General features: G+C 39.2%; 1 protein-coding gene across 1 annotated transcript in view; it reads left to right on the top strand.

The window, feature by feature from the left end:
* The window catches only part of Gpc5 (glypican 5), a 1,248,052-nt gene that overhangs the window by 482,397 nt on the left and 746,933 nt on the right, over positions 1-18,722 (top strand). The window lies entirely within an intron of this gene.

The following is an 18,722-nucleotide window of genomic DNA, read 5'->3' as shown; positions in this document are numbered from 1 at the left end:
CCAGAATTTATATTGAGTGACTATCAGTGAGCCACACAGTGGAAGTCATGCTTTACTGAAATAATAAGCCAAGCAGACATTAAAAATAGTTTGCTAGATGTTTTAAAAGAGAAACATTCTTCACAGTAGTATGCTGCAAAAGTAGAAACGTAAAGATAAACCAAAATAGGCACAAGAAAAACAGTGGGTAAGAGTATATACAAAGAATAAGAACGTGTATCTTTCATTTCCCTTTAAGGTAAACCAAAAAAGTGGTAGGCAAGAGGCATATAAAAGTATATCAAAATTTATCTTCAAAGAGTGAAGACAATACCACCAACTGCTAGTTCTTTCCACCCACAAAAAGGGAGGAAAAGCAAAACAAAACAAAAAAAACAAAACAAAACAAAACAAAAACAAAAACCACACAAAACAATACAAACAGGATAGTTCTCTCTCCAGTAAGTATAAGCTCAAAATACCCGTGGAGTCCATCAGAGAAGCTGTGTAAGAAGGATACCTCAAGGCCAGTGCACTTGCCTGCTATGCTCATCCTTAGGAACAAAGAACAAAACATCCAAGAATGCTGGTATCAGTGTGGGAAATCCTGGGGTCTTTAACACTATTTCAAAGTTGCAGAAATAAAATTGCTAAGTTGAATATGATATGAAAGATACGTACTAACCAACCTGGGGAGCAATGTCAGAAGTTCAAGATCTGATAGGGAGAATTTTTTTTTCAGTGTAACTTATTTGTTTTCTCATTTAAAAAATAGTTATATTCCATATGCAATATATGTGTACATACAACCGATTTTAGCTGGTCGGTATTATAAGCTTACTAAGCCGAAACTGTAGAAGAGTTAAGATGATCATGTAGAAATCTTGTAAAAAATTTGTCTTGATTTTGACTTTAATAGTATGTACCAAATGTTTTAAATGCCCCCGCCCCCGCCCGAACTGTAACCCAATTATATTTTTTTCTTAGAAACAATCAGGAAAGAAAGAAATAACAGATTGTTCATGTTTACTACATACATGAGAGTATGGGATAGTGTACCACCATCTTGATCCATATTGATGAAATGTGATACCTCAGAGTTTTAGTCACTGCAACCATAGACGGAGACAAAATTAAACCATGGCCTGAGCTCTGTGAGAAGATTAGAAGAAGACTCTTGTAATCTCTCTCCCGTTAGAAGTAGACTAAAAAAATTAAAAGGTCCTTGTTCCCTTCTCTCAGGAGTTTCCAAAAGTACAACCCAGGATGATCTCTAGAATTTGATGCAAGTTGCTGACAGAATAAATCTGTTCTCCACGCAGAATATGTGTCATATGTGTCTCAGAAGTTCATTCATAGAAAGCAGCTTTGACTTAGTTTTCTCAAAATGTTTGATTCATTGTTATGTTTTTTAGTAGTGACAGCATTACTTCTCCAGATATGAAGACTCCACTAAAGATGTTTGTCTCTGTTTATACTATTATGTTGTAATGGATATAAACAAGGGCACATTAAGTGGCTTGTGTCCCACACTCGCACTGACACAAGGCTGTACTGAGGAAGTCTCCTTCTTTGTCTTCTGTGCCTGGTTTAGTAGAGTGAAGAGGGAACCTCAAAAAACAGATTCTTACTACTTTAGCCTTAAAATAATACTTGTGTTTTGTATAGCAATAAAATATTTATATTAAATAATTCTACAAAATCTTATATCATTTTTAAGAGGAATAAAGAGCTCACAATACGCATCTCCCTTAGAACGATGTTTACAAATGCTCACTTTTTCTAAGTGGGTCAGTTTGAAAAATGTTCCCTATAATTCACCCATTGTGTCTAATTCCCCGTACTAATCAGCAATGAAACTTAAAAGATAAACATGACTCTTCAGAATCAGAACAGTGGAGAATGGCACATTAGGTTATTCTGGAGTGTAAAACAGCGCTCACTACTTCAAGACATAGGAAGTTGAATTCACATGTCCCGGCCCCCAAGAACATACCACCCCCCAAGAAGCTATGAAGAATTTGAAACTAGCAAACCATTAACCTTCTATCTTCTCTCTTGACTCATGTGTTCTTCTGTCTAACTTCCTGCTTCTTCATCATTCAATATTGTCCTACCTTAGTCTCCTTTTTAATATTTAGACTTTATTCACTATTAAACCTGTTTACATGTGTACATATATATGTTACAGTGTAGAAGTCATATCTTATCTAAAAGTTTGTGTTCTGAGCACTCTCTCTCTCTCTCTCTTCTCCACCTCTCCTCGCTCTTAATGTGTCTGTGTGTATGTATGTGTGTGTGCTTGTGTGTGCATGTATATGTGTCTATGTGTTTGTCGGTGTGTATATGTGTGTCTGTGTGTATTTGTGTGTATATGTGTGTCTGTGTGTATTTGTGTGTATATGTGTGTCTGTGTATTTGTATGCATGTGTGTTTGTGTGTGTGTCTGTGTGTTTGTCTGTGTGTATATGTGTGTCTGTGTGTGTCTGTGTGTATTTGTATGTGTATGTGTGTGTATTTGTGTGTGTATGTGTCTCTCTGTGTGTGTATTTGTGTGTGTGTTTGTGTGTGTGTGTGTGTGTAAGGTCTGGCAGTGGTTCTTTTCATAAGGAAGCTTTCCTGATGATTGCTGAATAAGGAGCTGATCTATAGGTACAGCAGAATATCGTTAGAATCTTACTTTATTACTATTAAACAGCAATAGTACTTGGCTCTAACTTAGGTCTCTGGGTTACCGAGTCTGTAGTTCTTGGTCATGCAAATAGTATGGGTTTCATATGGTGGAGTGGGCCTTAAGCCAAATCAGGCCTTGGTTAGTTACTGCAACAGTTTTGTGCCACTATTGCCTTAATATATTCTAGAGGCAGACCAGATTGTAGATCAACAATTTTGTGGCTTGGTTGATGTTTATGATTCTCTTTGGGTAGCATGCAGAGTACCTTTCTGTACCACTAGAACACAGTGCTGATGGCTACATGTAGGCACCAGATTAACCTTTCCATGTTCAATGAGTTGTATGTATGCTGTCTTCAGCAATGAGGTCTTACTGTCAGTTTGTGAAGAGAAACCTATTGTACTGGCAATAGCCTGGATTGTTTAGGAATTCCCGTTGGAAGTTTTTGGCCAAGAACTTGAATTTAACTCATATTGGAAGCTTCATTAGGTGACAGGAGGTGGCCAGTTGGGACTTTTATCTCCTTCATTATTTGGACACTTTATTAGGATCATTTTCATATATTTTACTAAGTTTCCACTGCACTAGATTTCCATACCATCCTTCAAATGCTCTCACTCCCTCTATACCTAATATCCCTGGGCTGACAAATTGTCACTTGGTTATCATTTATTTAATGGGTAATATCTACATATAAGCAAATGCTTACTAAAGTTATCTTTCTGGGTTTGTGTTACTAAAGATAATTCTTTTCTAGTTCCAGACATGTGCCTGCCAATTTTACGACATCATTTTTTAAAAACCAGCTGGAGAATACTCCATTGTTTAAATATATTGTATTTAATTTATCAATTCTTCTGTTGATGGACATCTAGATTGTTTTGAATTATTGCCTTTTGTAAAGAGAGGAACAATGAACATGGTTAAAAATGTTTCCTTGTGGTAGAATGCACTGTTCTATAGGTATCTGACCAAGAGTGGTATTGATGGATCCTGAGATAGATCAATTCCCATCTTTCCTAGTAATAACCATACTGATTTATAGAGTGACTGCACAAGTTTTGATTCTCACAAGAAGTGGATAAGTACTCTCTTTGTTCTACATCATCCACTGCATGAAACACCGCCTGTTTTAAGATAGGAATTCAAAACTCAATCCTCCTCAAAAATTTTGTCACAGACCAGCTGTATTTCCACATTCACAATGTCCATGGTTTCAGCTTCCTTTCTGTCTAGAGCCTTCTTAGTTTCACTGTGTGTGTATGAGTTTATGTATGTGCGTGTGCTAGTTACTTCTTGGTTTTTTACACCAATATTGTATTTTTAGTGATAATCGTGGTAGAGGTTGTAGGTCAAATGAGATTTTTACCCTTTTAAGGTACTGCACACTCCTCCCGTATCTCAGTTTATCTTCATCGATCTCTTTCTATATATGTATGCATTGTGTATGGGTCTATATACTCATAAATGCATCTAATCTAATGTCCTTTATGTAACCACTAGAATGTAATCTCAAAGGAAGAAGAACTGAGACTGTGTTTACTGCTGTCTTCCACACTTGGAATAGCGTCTAAACCATAATTAGGAATCTACAAACATTATTCCAGGAATGATTGAGTGAAGGTGCATGATGGCACATAAGTTTTCCTCACTCTCAGAAAAAAAAAATTACAAAAGCACCAAATTAATTATAAATACAGAATAAACTTACTCACCTGAAGGAGATCCTGGTATTTTTAGTTTTTGAATGTTACAAGTATCCTGATCAACAATTCTGTAACTATAGAGGACAGTGAAAGCTCTTCTACAAGCACCTAGACAGTGGTTTCATCAAAGGTCTTTTCTTTTCTAGTATTTTCATAAAAAGAAATACGTAGTCCAGTGCAACCTGCTGAAGAGCACACTCTGCCTAGGCACATGTATATTATGAGAAAAGCACACGCAAGGCTTCTAAAGAGACCTGAACAATAAGATACATATTCTCTATCTTCTGAAGCAGTCATAAAAACGACATCAAAAAACATCAAAGAGGCTCAATGGCTTAACTAAACCATTCCTGTGAAATATGAGTGTTATTTTTCCCTGCACAAGTTCAGGCTATTTTATCTGGACACTGTGTACTTCCATAATAAGCAATTAACACTCACAAGGGCTGAGAAATTGTGTGTTCTTAAAAGTAAATAAATATTGATTTCTGTCTGGCTTTAAGAGTTTTTGAAATTCTGTCTAGCACAAGAGTGTTTCACCCTTATTTTGTCTTACACTAGGTTTCAGTTCCTCTCTTAAGTAGATCCATAACCAAGAAAACTCACAGTTTTGGGTCAAATGTTTGGAAAACATTTCATTTAAGATATTTCCAGAAAGTATAACTCATAAGCCGCTCATAAGTGTTATTAATAAGAATGGCTGTGTTAATGGATATTTTGTTCTTCAAAGTATTACAATGAAAATTGAAATACTCTCCACACACACACACATGCACATAAATTTAGGAGAGGCATATTCTTTTACTTTGTAAGTTTCATAGGTTACAGACTGAAAGAACAATCACATTGTTTGACTTTTCATGGTCTGCTTATTTGTTAATTAAATTTGTTTTATCAATACTCCATTTTTATAATATTGTAGCACATATAATTTTGAAGGTTATATATTATCCTTTAAAATGAATTTATTCATATTGTTTAATCAAGTATTCATAATTAAATGTCTTATAGATCATCTTGTTTTGATATTTAATATGATTATAATTGTACTATACAACATCAGTTAGGCAATAGCAATACATTTTATTCCAGCAAAAATAATGTTAGCTGGATTTAAGGCCAGATTATCAATGTGTGATAGGATTTCTATTCATTTACACATCTCACAATGTCTAGGACAACATGCATATTTTAAAGGGAAATCCTTGTTGACACTACTCATGTATTTAAAACCGTGTCATTTGCTTCATAACTAATCATCATAATAAAACCTTTATAGGTCTCTGATAGAATTTATCTTAAGAATATTTTATAAATATTTGAGAATTTCATACCATGGATTTTTATCATGTTCATACTCTATTACCTCCCAAGTCCTATCTCACCTTCTTACCCACCCAGCTTCTTCTATGTTTTTGTTAAATCCATGCAGTCCTGTTTCTGTTACCCAATCATGACTAAGGATTTACCCCAGAGTGTCCTAGAGCAACCAGGGTTCACACCATTAAAAAAAAAAAAAACACCTTACTCTCCCTCTCCCTGCAGCAAAAATGCCACTATGTCCTCATCTAGTGGTGGGATTTTATTTATACCTCCCTTTGTCCCCCTGTCCCTGCTGAGATTCCGTCTGGCTTGAGGTTGTGCGGATGTTATGCATGCTCTTATAAGCACTATAAATTCGTATGTACAGCACCCTCTTGTGTTCCCAAATCACTGTTTCCTTGAAGTCATTTATTTTTTTGAGAGTGACTGTATCTTTATTTGACAAAAATAAAAATTACATACTCCATTCCCAGACTTACTACATGTTTCTCATGATCTCTTACATATCATTCAGTGTCAAGGAAATGAGATGCAGTTCACTGTAGTACAAACAATTTAAGCTTATCCTTGACTAACTTACAAATAAATGAGACTCAGACTAACTTTAATTGGCTTTGACAATTACTGGAGGTCATCCCTAATCTACTCTTCTACCTGTATACCTCCCCAACTGTGTACACTAGATAGTTGCTGTTTCTCCTGGTTATGTGCTCATGGTTCCTCTCACCTCATGGTGGCTTTCTCCTCCTTCTCCTGCTCTCTCCTTCAACCAGCTCACTCCTAACCCAACTACCTCTAATCTCTCCAGTAATTGGCTGTAGAAAATAGTAAGTAATAAGTCAGGTATAAATGTAGATTCTAACAACATAGAGGGTAGGCAAATGCCCGGCTATTTTGCTGCTTAAGGCATATTGTAAATATAAAGGCTATAAGTGTATTTTCCTTCTAGGAACTCAATAATCAAAGGTGAGGTAGAAGCCCTGAGCCAGGATCATTAATAATCTTTACTACAACTGTCCTTGACACCTGCACTCCACATTGGACATAATCTGACATAATTTCTTGTTGATTGATATATATTAGCCATACGTAATAATGGGTAGCATTATGAAAGACAGTGTCCTTGATCCATGCTCTAAAATGCCTTACTTCACTTTCATTTCTTCATTTACAGAAGCAATACTTGAAGTCATTAATTACTGCAGGTTCACAGAATCTTTCCATCTCTCTTTATCCAAGGTCTATGGGCTTGGAAGGAAGGTTTTGATGTGTATACCATGTTTGGGGCAGAGCACTGCACAATTTCTTATTCTCTACAGGTTGATCAATTACTTCACTCTTTTTCTTATTTTTCATTGGATATTTTAGTTATTTACATTTTAAATAGTATCCCCTTTGCCAGTTTCCCCTCTGAAAAACCCCTATTTCACCCCCACCTCCCACTTCTATGAGGGTGCTCTCCTCCCACCACCCACCCCCGCCTCCCTGCCCTGGCATTTTGTTAATCACTGTCTACTGTAAGATGAAGCCTCTAATGAGCACTGATGCTTGTATACAACAAGAAGTCATTAAGAGACATTTTAATACTGAGTCTATTAGCAGAATAATAGTAGCAGCTTCTCCTCTGGGGCCTATGACCATAGGTTCTTGCTACCATTAATGGTAACAGGTATGGGTTCCATCGCATGGATAAGGCCTGAAATCCAATCATAAAAGTGGTTGGTTGTAACGCGCGCCCCCAAAATCCCTTTTCGCCCGCGAATAAGGACAGGAGGCGATACGGGTTTACTGCCACGAGGAACTTTTTACTACCGCACACGATAAAGCGGAAAGACCCAAGAAACCGGAAGAGGGTCCCTTAAATACACCCTAGAGTGACGTATTCACTTCTGAAGGGCTGCTTGCTCACTACCCAGTATTACGCCTCGGGATAGGCCAGTGGTTTGGCGCTCTTTCTGCCTAGCAGCTGCGCAGAATGATTGTTTACTGCTGGGGAACCATGCGGCCAGCGCCATGTTGGAAAACGCACGTGTGCAGCCACAGCGGCTCACTACATCTCTCCCTGTTTAAATTATTAATATGAAACAGCCTTTTGCCTATTAAATGTAGTACCAAATAAGATTCGAACTCAAACCCGATCAAGCAAACTCCATCTTGGGGGGGAGTAAGCGATCAAGAGCTTATAGCCCGAAGATTTTTTCCTTACCCTTCCAGGTGCCATGGAAACGAGTCCTCTGGGTGCATGGGCTAAGGAAAATATAAAGAGAATTGACACCCATCCCTGTGCAATGGAGTATATATATAGCTCCCAGGAGTGCAAGGGCTGTCAACCTATTATCTGGTATCACAATTATTTAGGCAAGAGCTGACTTGGACAAGGACTTCTCATCTACCCAGTGCAAATGAGCCGAGCTCTTGGGGTGCATAGACTGAGAATGTCTCTGTCATAGGCTATTTCTAGCCTAGATCATCAAATTTCAGGGAGGATGCTTGCCCCAAGGCTGCGCGTGCTTAGGCTTAGAGCTACCTTGTCACGTTTTTGCTGGGCTTGAGCTTACAAACCATCCATCTATGAATACTAGTTCACATCCTAGAAGTGTATCACGCAGGCCTATTCCGGCTCTTAGGAAAGAAAGAAAGAAGGAAAGAAAAGGCAGAAGAAATTTATTTTTAAGAAGTAAAATCTCCACGGGCAGCAGGTTTCATCCGCTGGAAATCCGAGCTTGTAATCACGGCTGTATCTGGTCCAACTTCCCATTCCACTTTCCTTTTAAGTAAGCAGAAAGATTATGGCTTTAAATAAATGTATCATTCACAAATCTCAGAGGTGAAATACCTGGATATGGGGTCATTGAGACACAGCTCATTTGAGCCACATCTGCGAGCTGTATCAAATGTGCTTGGAGCGAATAAACTCTCTGATTGACCAACACGTCCACTTTCTGTGGGAGGGTCAAAAGCCTCAGAGGTTTTTTCTGAAATTTGATTAGCAACAGTAGTTGCTGTGATTTGATTAACCATGTCTGAGTCAGCTGTTACAGCTGCAATTTGTAGGGATGGTAATAGCAGCGATAAGGGCTGCAGTTATATTAGAATCTCCTTTCTTGTCAGGATAAAATCAAGGTCTCAGACGTCTGAACGGGGATAGGGATCAGAGTGGTAAACTGGCTATTAGACCTGCTTATAGAAAAGCAGACCAGCACTGTAATATAAGGCGAGTTACATTGGTACAAGTTAGCAGCAGCAACGCCTTTTAAGAAGGCAAGGGCATAGGTTTTTGAGAAGCAGATAGGTTAACCATCTAAATTTACTGTATATACTAGGAACCCGATTTTGGAGAGTCCAAATGGGAGCTGAGAGCGTCTGCAGATGAATCCTTCGGGGGGTCCTTTTCAGGAACCGCGAGTCGCCGCGGTCAGTCGCTCTGGCAGCCAAAATGGATTGTCCTTCCCCCTGTGGAAACACACAGACCGCTCCCCGGGATCTTATTAAAATAGGATCCGGGCCTTTCCATAGACCAGTCAAAACATCTTTCCATTTTACCATTTCTTTTGGCCTAGTTGGTTCCAGGCAATGTCGATCAGCCGCTGAATTGCCTTGACTGTCCAAATTCAGAAAGTTGAGGGTAAAAAGTGCCAGAGAAATAATAGCTCGTGGCACCGTGGGCAGAGCTTCCTCAACTTCTCCCTTTTGTTTTATCAAATAAGTTTTAAGGGTGCGGTGAGCACGCTCAATGATGCCCTGTCCCTGGGGGTTATAAGGAAGACCCGTCAGGTGTGTCACTTCCATATGGCGACAAAATTGTTTAAATTTTTGAGAAGTGTAGGCTGGCCCATTGTCCGTTTTAAGGATTTTAGGCTTTCCCCAAGCACTCCAAGCTTCGAGGCAATGTTGAATAACATGGGCCGCCTTTTCTCCGGTCAAAGGAGAGGCAAATATAACTCCAGAACAAGTATCAATAGAAACATGCAAATATTGTAATTTACCAAAGGATGGGATGTGGGTAACATCCATTTGCCAGATTTGTAAGGGCCTGATTCCCCGAGGGTTAACTCCTGTATGGGGAACAGGTAGGAAATGACAGCAGTTTTGGCATTGAGTAACAATATCTCTGGCCTCCCTTCTAGAGATGTTAAATCGACATCTTAATGTCTCAGCTGTCACATGAAACCTTTTGTGAAAAGCTTTAGCCAAATCTAACTTGGTGAAAGGGCAAATGCAATTAACCTTGTGGCTCGATCTGCCAGGTCATTGCCACGGGACATAGGTCCCGGTAAGCCTGAGTGAGCCCTAATATGAGTTATAAAGACCGGGGATCTACGCTTAGCCAGGGTAAGCTGAATCTTTTGAAAAACTTCCACAAGTCTGCTAGATGTCTTAATTAACCCAGCAACTTCCAATGCTTTTACTGCATTAACCACATAGAAGGAATCTGAAACAATATTTAAGGGACCTGGAAATATTTCCAGAACCTCTGACACCACTAAGCATTCCACCATTTGAGGTGAGGTTTCATGATATTGTTTGGATGTAACTTTATCATTAACCACATAGGCACCTATTCCTGTTTTTGACCCATCCGTATAAACTACCATTCCATCTGGGAGCGGCTCCTGAGACACAATACGTGGAAATATGATAGCTTGAGTTAAAGCAAATTGTAAGATGGGATGCTTAGGATAATGATTATCTATTTGACCATTGAAGGAAGTAACCAGCACTGCCCACACATCAGAGGTCGCCGTTAATATTTGGACTTGGTGAGCAGTATAAGGCACTATTAAAACCTTAGGCTCTCTTCCAAAATGAGTAATAGCCGCTTTTAGCCCTTGAAGGGCAAGCTGAGCGACTGCATCTGGATACCTTTCAATGATCTTTGCAGGAGACGCATTAGGGTGGACCCATAACAAGGGCCCCTCCTGCCATAATACAGCAGTTGGTAAGTGTCTAGTTTTAAAAACACATAAGTCAAAGGTTTTGGTTTCATCTATGCGTTTCAACTGGGCGTCTTGCAAAGCGTTTTCTACTACTTGCAGAGCACGGCTCGCAGCTGGTGTTAAGGCCCTTGGTGAGGAAATATGAGCATCTCCTTCTAAAATATCAAATAAAGGTTTCAGCTCGGCCGAGGGAATTTTTAAAAACGGTCTTAACCAATTTATATCACCTAATAATTTCTGAAAATCATTTAAAGTATGTAAATGGTCTCTACGAATCTCCAATTTCTGAGGAATTATCTTTTCTGGATAGATAACTGTCCCTAAAAAGGAACCAATCTCTGAAAATTGAACTTTCTCAGTAGCAACATTTAGACCCCACTGTTCTAAGGTTTTAATAATAAGGGGTATGAGGTCTGTAAAGTACCTAAATCCTTATGACACATAATAATATCATCTGTATAATGAGCCAGCAACAGCGAAGGAAATTGCTTCTTAATTGGCTCGAGGGCCATTTGAACATACAGCTGACATATGGTAGGGCTGTTGGCCATGCCCTGAGGCAGGACTTTCCACTGATATCTCTTATCAGGTTCAAAACGATTAACAGTAGGTAATGTAAACGCAAATCTTGGCCTATCTTGTGGACATAAGGGAATAGAGAAAAAACAATCTTTAATATCTATAATTTATAATTTTCCACTGCTTAGGCAAGGCAGAGAGTAGAGGCAACCTCGTTGCACAGAGCCAAATAGTCGCATCTGTGCATTGACCGCTCTTAAATCATGTAAAAGCCTCCATTTCCCGGATTTTTTTTTAATAACGAATATAGGTGTATTCCAGGGGGAGGTAGAAGGTTCTAAATGACCGAGCTGCACTTGTTCTTTAATTAGTTTTGTAGCAGCTTCCAATTTCTCAGAGGATAATGACCACTGAGGTACCCAGACGGCCTCCTCTGTGAGCCAGGGTATGGGTATAGAGCCCTCAGTGGCAGCTAGGAAAAACCCAGTCCTTGCCTTCCTGCGTTTGATTCTTGTGAGACAGGATCTAACCTTCCTTGTTCGTTCCTGCCAAGACCTTTCCCTTCTTTAAATCCCATGCTTTTCATAATGTTTACAGCTTGTGGGGAGTATTCACTGGTCAGAACTAGCCCTAGGCCCTGTAAAATGTCCCTTCCCCAGAGGTTGACGGGGAGGGGAAGCACATAAGGTATAAAACTTCCTGTCTGACCCTCTGCTGCCTTCCAAGTCAACGAGCGGGAGCTGACTGCAGGGCTGGCTTCATATCCCAATCCTTGTAGGGAGTGAGATGATTTCTCTACAGGCCATGCCTTAGGCCACCAATTAGCGGAAATGATACTTTTATCCGCTCCTGAGTCCAGAATTCCGGTAAATTTCTTCCCCTCTATTGCTAACTGTAAGGTGGGTCTAGTTTTAAAATCAACCACCAGATGAGCGAAGTCAGTTCCTGAGGAACCAAGCCCTGAGAACCTCTAAGCTTCTCAGTGGATGGAAAACAATCATGTAAGCTTGGAAGAACAATCAATTGAGCGATCCTATCTCCAGGGGAGATAGAGAATACACCTTGTGGGCTAGAACAGAGAACTTGAAGTTCTCCGGTATAATCCTGATCTATTACACCGGGGTGTACCACAAGCCCTTTTAAGGTGAGAGAGGAACGGCCTAATATAAGACCAACGCTTCTCTCTGGCAGGGGGCCTCTGTAATCGACCGGGATCGGCTGCACCCCCATGTGTGGCATTAATAAGACTCGGGAGGTGGAGCACAGGTCCAGTCCTGCGGAACCCCTTGTGGCTCTGCAGCGAACAGAGTCTCCTGAGTGTTCTGCAGTGTCCCATATCTTTTGGGGCCCTGGGATCTCGGGCCCGCATATCCGTTTTTTGAAAATTTTTCCTCCTTAATGGCTGACAGATTTGGGGGGAGAATTTGACCTTTTATATCCCTAATAGAACGGCAATTTTGAGCCAAATGATAGCCTTTTCCACACCTAGTGCACAGTTTCGTTGGTATTTGATTATTTGGGCACTCCCTTTTTCTATGTCCGGCCTTCCCACAGGCATAGCACCGGGCCATATGTTTTGACGGGAAGGTTCCACGATTCTGACCCTTAAGCAGCATTGCCGCCATTTCTAAGTTCGCCGCCGCGAGCCCTGCGTTAGTAAGAGGACCTCCCAATCCTCGGCACACTCTTAACCAATCTTGTAACCCCTTAGCTCTCCGCGGCGCAATAGCGGCACGGCATTCCGCCGTGGCGTTTTCAAAAACCATCTGTTCTATTAGCGGCATCGACTGTTCTGGATCCCCAAAGATTCTACCCGCTGCCTCGGTCATCCGCGCCACAAAGTCAGAGAACGACTCATTAGCTGCCTGAATTATCTTGGACAAATAAAGGTTACTGCCTTCCTTCCTAGGGAGGGACTTCCACGCCTTTATCGCAGCTGCTGCTGTCTGCGCGTAGACCTGCCAAGGATGAGCGGTCTGGTCATTCGCGTGTACGCCAACTCCCGCTAGCATATCAAAAGTCCATAATTCCTGTCCCTCAGTATTTGCATTAATCCTAGCTTGTGCTTGTAACGCCTCATGCCACAAGGCCTTCCACTCTAGGTATTGGCCCATATTGTTAAGTACCGCCTTCACTGTGTTCTGCCAATCTCCTGGAGTCATGGCGGCTGTAGCTAACCTCTCTACTTGGGCTACAGTAAAGTTAGCTCCAATTCCATATGCGCGCACTGCTTCCGCTAATTCTTTGACCTGTCTATAATCTACGGGAGCATAAACGCGGGCGCCTTCTGCCGCTTCAAAGACCGGAAATGCAAGCTGTAGCTGCCTCTGATCCGCCGGGCTGAGGAATGAGTTAGGGCCTCCGCCCGAATCGTAAGTTGGAGGCAAGAGTGGGGCTGAGGAATTCAAAGGCTTTCTTAGTCTTACTTTGGGACCGCCAGCCTTAGTACAGGCAGCTGGTTCCTGCCCCAGGCCCTCTTCCTCTCCTTGTGTTAGATCTTCCTCGGAGCTGCTAAGGTGTATGGAAGCAGGCTCCTTAATTGGGTGCGGGGGTTCCCGCTTCTCTTCACCAGCCGGTGAAGGTTTTGCTAGCTTTAACAGGCCCTGCAGTGGCCTGTATCCCTCCTGAACATTCTTTCCTATAACCAAACTCTCTGGCCAGTCTCTCTCCAGACTTCTTCGTCTGTTTCTCTTTTCCCAACCCTATGGCTGAGCACCTGTTGCCACATCCTGGTTCTGATAGCTTAGAGCAGACCTTTTTTGAAACCTCTCCACTCCTATTAGCTGTGCCTCGAGCTAGTTCCTCACAACAAAAATAGACTGTCAACGAAAACCACACAAGGCCAGCTACTACAGCAGCGGCAGTGAATGAAAATTCGGTCGCAACAAAGGTCTCCACGCCAAGCATACCTTCCAGGATGCACCTCGAGTTCCGCAGTTTGTAACCCGTCCCCAAGCTTGGGTGGTCTCCCGCAGCGCCTTAAAATTTCCCGGGGTAATCGGCACCAGATGTAACGCGCGCCCCCAAAATCCCTTTTCGCCCGCGAATAAGGACAGGAGGCGATACGGGTTTACTGCCACGAGGAACTTTTTACTACCGCACACGATAAAGCGGAAAGACCCAAGAAACCGGAAGAGGGTCCCTTAAATACACCCTAGAGTGACGTATTCACTTCTGAAGGGCTGCTTGCTCACTACCCAGTATTACGCCTCGGGATAGGCCAGTGGTTTGGCGCTCTTTCTGCCTAGCAGCTGCGCAGAATGATTGTTTACTGCTGGGGAACCATGCGGCCAGCGCCATGTTGGAAAACGCACGTGTGCAGCCACAGCGGCTCACTACAGTTGGTAGCATCTGTACTACTCTGGGACCTGTGGGGTGTAACTTGTAAGGCCAGCCATTATTGTCATGTTCAAGGTTCAAAACCTGCATGAGATTGCTGATTTTTTTTCTCATTTGGGGACATGCATATCACCTCTCAGAACTATGAAATCTAGCTAGGATTGCAGGTTGCAGTTGAGTGACACCAATTATTTTTTTGTAGTTGAAAATTAAGTAAAATAAATGATGGCATTGCTGTGATATCAACATTTAGAAGGCATGTGAGGAATTGATGCAAGTTCAAAGCCAGTCTGGACAGCTTAGGAAGAACTTGTTTCAAGGATAAAACAAAAAAGGCAAAAATAGAAAAATAAATTTAAAGTGATAATAACCTTTAGTTAAAAGGCAGTTGGAACACACATGAAGGGACCCATGGCCCCACCAGCATATGTAGCAGAGGATGGCCTTGTTGGGCATCAGTGGGAGAGGCGGCCCTTGGTCCTGTGAAGGCTGGATGTTCCCGTGTAGAAGAATGCCAGGGCAGGGAGGTGGGAGCAGATAAGTGGGTGGGGGGGAGAGCACAATAGAAACATGGGAAGGGGAAATGGGATAGGGAGTTTCTAGAGGCAAAATGGAGAAAGATGATAACATCTATAATAAATATAGTAAAAAAATAAAAAAATCAAACAAACAAAAAACAATAAAAAAGTAGTTTCCATATACACTAAGTTCAGCTGTTTTTTTCTAAGAGCAAAATAAATTGTTTTAGTAAACTCATAAGTTTTTATAATATATCTAGAAAACATCAGTCAATATTATGTGTAGGCAAATTAAACATGTTTGTCCCTTAAAATTGATTTTGTAATTTTCTTCATTTTAATAATATTTATTGCTGTAAATTGTCTTCAAGATTTAGTTTTGGCTCTGGTCCACATTTGATGTTACATTTTCATTTCTATTGATTTTAAATGTTTTATTTCTTTGCAATATTTCTTTATTAATATTTATTCGAAATGTACTGTTTGATTTTAAATATTTGAGCATGTTCTCATAATATTTTTTTGGAATTAGTTTACATTTAACTTGATTTAACTGAAGATGTACTATATATTATTTGTGATGTCAATGAAAATGTTTTTCTGTTAATGATATATGTTCAGCTAGAGTTGAGGAGAATGTTTATTGGATGTCTGTGAGGTGGAGATATTGATAATATTATTTTATATTTGTATACAAATAAATACTTTTATATCAATTAAAGAGAGAAGAAATGGTGACACCTCCAGTTAGAATGACTGTTTTAATCTGTTCTTGATTTTACCCATCAGTCTTATTCCATGCATTTAATTTATGAGTATTTGGTTACTATACCTTTAAAACTATTATGTCTCCATCTTGTACCCTTCTAAAGAATCTCCACTCCTCATCTTGCCTCAGGTTTTGATGGATGCTTTTCAGTAGAGTAACTCGAACATCATTGTGATGGGGATGTCATGAATGGTTCACCAATGCCTCAGTACTAATGCTAAATTTGTTCATCTCAATCTTTGAGTATTTTGCCTTTTAGCTAATACAGGATTCATTATTTCTAAAATAACATTTGCTACTCTTTACTTTTTAGAGCTCTCTGTCCATTAATTTTCAGGAGACTATGATTCAGATGAGTTAAGTCATAATCCAATGAGTATTTGGTTACTATACCTTTAAAACTATTATGTCTCCATAATAATTTTAAAAAACAAGTTTCTTGTTTTTCCCTGCACTTTCTCCATTTGACTATTATGAACATCACTTTTTCATATGGCTTCTTTAACTTTAAGAGTGTTTTTGACTATTATAATCTACCATGATGATCTTACTTCGGAGCCGTGTACTGCTAATTACATTTCCAGCACTTCCTATTGCTCTTGCTGCACAATTTATTATTTTTACATGGTGCACATCTTGTAATAAGTTACTTTTCATTTTTCTATAAGATCTGCATAATCTGTTAAAGAACAGAACACACAACAAAATGCTTTGTGGCTTCCTGTAGATTTAGGTGTTCTCAGGATTGTTCTCTTGTGTTGTTTGTTTTCTAACTCAGCTCATAGTCCTTCCTCATGAGAAACCTTCCTCATCTTTTCTCTAAATTTTTATGATGAAAAAATTTATATTTTTCAAACAGAATATTTGAGTAAATTTGTGCTAGTTTAAAATTCTATAGTTTTATTTTCTTCTAGCTTGTTTCTAAGAACCAATTCATTGGTAATTATTAATTTTGGTTGACTTGGACTGAACTTCTTGAGTCTATAAGAGTAGAGTTTTCAACAATATATTTACAAAATTTTCTGCTTTCTTCTCTCTCATTAAAACTAGTGGGCCAGCCCAGCAGTAGTGGTGCACGTCTTTAATCTCAGGACTTGGGGGCAGGGGCAGGCAGATTTCTGAGTTCAAATCCAGCCTGGTCTACAAAGTGAGTTCCAGGACAGCCAGAGCTACACAGAGAAACTCTGTCTCAAAAAACCAAAACCAAACCAAAACAAACATAAAAAAAAACAAAACAACAAAACAAAACAAAAAAAAACTAGTAGGCTACATTTATTTAACAATGACTCAGAGATGCTCTGTGGATGTCACATAGCTTAATCATTTCTTCTGCTAATTTTTTTTAATATTATCCTGATAAAGATTCTGTTCAATTATTCTTTTAAGATGCATGCTTAAATATCTCCTTTCTCTTAGAGGAAAGTTTATTCAACATGTAGCTTTTGCCCTTGAAATAGTTGTTATTTTCTGATACATAAACTAGTCAATCATATATAACATGTATCAAACAAATTTGAGTTATCAAGTAAAGAAAAAATCAACACAAATTAATTTTGTAGGAGATAATTGGAAAGAGTTATTTGAAGTGTACTCCATACCAGTCTTCCAGAACATATCATTTCCCTGAGATTTATGCGTTGATACATTGATCCCAAACTAAATTTAATAGAAAATGGACCATTGTGATAGGCAGGGCAATAGACAGGTGAGAGAAGAATGAATGTTTCCATGTTTTAGAATTTATATTTAGCAACTACCATTTGGTAAGCATTTTCTGTATGGTAAACATGATAATTTTAGTTTTATTCCTAACTCATGAACAAATCTAAAAATTTAGAAGCTCTTTATTGTGCAGATAAAAATGGAAAACCTTCTATAACAAAGCATTTTGTCTAGATAAACAACTAGCCCGGAATATGTAGATCACACCTTTCCCAGTGCTAAGGAGCCTGAGACTGGAAGATGGTGAGCCAACTAGATAACCATATTATTGAGTTTTACCTTTATCTAAATCTCCTGTGGTTGTTAAAAGTTTAACTTCAGGTGGACAACCTATGGTTTAGCTATTGACTCTACAATTTTTGTTGAATTACCTTTTGTAATTTATTTAATTTCGAAGTCCTCAGTTTTCCCATCTGTAAATGAAAATAATACTGGTGACATAATGCATAAACATTTTGGTACTTATTAAGTAACCATGTAGCATTTTAGCTAAACAGTATTTGAGTCTTGGTTTTAATAGCTGTTATTCTTGTTTTAATAGCTGTATTCAAAAACTCAATGAACTATAAAACTCACAGGATGACATTTAAAATAAATGGCTTAGTAAGTAGAAAATAGTCCCATATGAGACATAATCTAAACATTCAATATATATAAGCAGAGGCATAGGAATATCATTAAGAATTATCTGGCACTTATTTTGTAACTGTTCCACTGCTCAATCCTCATAAAACATCAAAGGCTAAGTTTAAGATACAACTTCATCAAGGCTTTCATAAGCTTAATTAACTTACAGAGACAATTTTTTTTTGCTATGATTATGTGAATTGAATTAAATTAATTATTAAAATAATATATATTTATAAAAATAAACTGTTTATCTGTTGAGATAAGTGTTATTGAGAAAATCACCTCTTGGATTTCAGTTTTCTGAAAGCAATTATTTGGTTCATTTTCTTTCAGTTTTAAACACACACCCCATAGAAGTAATTTATGATTTCTCTGATATATGTGTGATCAACTGTTAGTCTCTCTTTCACTCATGATAGTGGAAGCTACATACTCTTCTGACTTTTAGTTAGTATTGCTGCAAGTCAATCCAATTTTGTTGTTTGTTTTAATTGGCTTCACTCTTTGCTTTCTGTTTGTCTTTTGGTTTTCACTTCTTATCACCATGTCCCTCCACTCAAAGTTCCTTTTGCTTTCCTTGGCTGTGTGTCCCAGTGGGTCCTAAAG

Source organism: Arvicanthis niloticus, chromosome 3 (assembly GCF_011762505.2).
Source record: "Arvicanthis niloticus isolate mArvNil1 chromosome 3, mArvNil1.pat.X, whole genome shotgun sequence".
NCBI classification, from domain to species: Eukaryota; Metazoa; Chordata; class Mammalia; order Rodentia; family Muridae; genus Arvicanthis; species Arvicanthis niloticus.
The sequence above is the reverse complement of the archived record's forward strand: the minus strand, read 5'-3'. Positions and strand labels throughout refer to the sequence as shown.